The sequence below is a fragment of the Octopus bimaculoides genome, chromosome 15 (assembly GCF_001194135.2).
Source record: "Octopus bimaculoides isolate UCB-OBI-ISO-001 chromosome 15, ASM119413v2, whole genome shotgun sequence".
Taxonomy (NCBI): domain Eukaryota; kingdom Metazoa; phylum Mollusca; class Cephalopoda; order Octopoda; family Octopodidae; genus Octopus; species Octopus bimaculoides.
In genome coordinates, this window is record NC_068995.1 from 31750476 (window position 1) to 31752020 (window position 1545).

The following is a 1545-nucleotide window of genomic DNA, read 5'->3' on the forward strand; positions in this document are numbered from 1 at the left end:
CTTCTTCTTCTTCTTCTTCTTCTTCTTCTTCTTCTTCTTCTTCTTCTTCTTCTCATCATCATCATCATCATCATCATCATCATAATCATCATCATCATCATCATCATCATCATCATCATCATCATCATCATCAACAGTAACGGCAAACAGACCAACGCTTCAAATAACAACCTGAAATGTTTAGGAATTACTCTAAGCACCCTTAAAGGAAATAGCATACATTTAATTTATTTCCCCCTATTCACTATATATTTTTGATTGTCATAATTATCTTGCTCAAAGATTTTACCAGACAAAATTTAATACTGCCTATTTTTATTCATGTAAAAACCCTTTGTCGACAGATCGAAGCATGTTTTAGTAGAATATACAATGTTGTTGAATTTGATAGACTGGAACGTGTTCATAATTGTCTGCCCTTGTCCGCAAAGGTTAACTTTTTTCATTAGCATGTAAGCTGACATTTGAGGGATTAATTCCTTTGTTCTTTGACGATTTCCAAAATTTGACGCAAGATTTTTGATTTCTTTCTCCAATTCAAACGTAAATTTCATTTAAGATTTCACTTTTCACGTCATTGGTACATCACAACTTAATCTCGATGATAGAGTTCTAGATATTCGCATCTCTCCTTAAACAGAATAGGATGGTCGGGTCCGGTATGTGTTCGGCTCCATTACTGCTAGATCTAAATAATCTCGACAGCACTTTGGCTTATAACAACAACAGCAACAACTGTAGCTACAGCAAACAGCAGCAATAACAAAGAAAAACAGGAATAGCAGTAGCAGCAGCAGCAGCAACTACAACAACACCATTAGCGACAATAACAACAATAATAATAAGAACAATAATAACAGTAACAACAAAAACACAACAATAATAATAGCAACAGCAGCAACAACAACAACAACAACAACAACAGTAACACTAACAATTTTCAACAAAACCACAAATTTTCGGTAAACATTTTCAATTTTGTTTGAAAATTGAGAAGCCTTAAGTGTTGAAAAGGATCGGCTACAGAAAGACATACACACAGACGTGTACGTATACAAACACATGCACACAAACAAAAGCAAGACAGACATATGCGCAGTGTGTCCATGTGTATATACCTATGTGTACGATCGCATACAAATGAATGTCTGTGTATATAACGATTCCTGTGCATGTAAATTTGATCTTTATGCGTATATGCACATACACTCACACACACACAAACGCGCGCACAGATAACCCACTGTCATGCAGCCATACAGACACAAACGTCTGCGCACAAAAAAAAAAGAGGACGTAGAAATTAAGGTGGAGGGGGAGGGGAGAAATGAGAAAAGCATCAAGGAATAACGATAAATTGTAAAATGTTAAGGATGGCATAAATAAAATAAGGAAAGAGAACTGAGTTTGGGGGTAGCTGTGAGGTGGAGTACGATGAAGCAGTAACTAAAAGATGGTAACATACATACATACATACATATATATATGTATATATATATGTATATATATATATATATATATATATATATATATATATATATATAT

At 34.2% G+C, this 1545-nt stretch overlaps 1 long non-coding RNA gene across 2 annotated transcripts in view; it reads right to left on the reverse strand.

The window, feature by feature from the left end:
* Positions 1–238: 238 nt before the first annotated feature.
* Positions 239–1545, reverse strand: part of LOC128249504 (uncharacterized) — a 25770-nt gene continuing 24463 nt past the window's right edge. For both annotated transcript variants that reach the window (XR_008265614.1, XR_008265615.1), the window contains exon 3: positions 239–741. This is a non-coding gene — a long non-coding RNA (uncharacterized LOC128249504). The remainder of the gene's footprint in view (positions 742–1545) is intronic.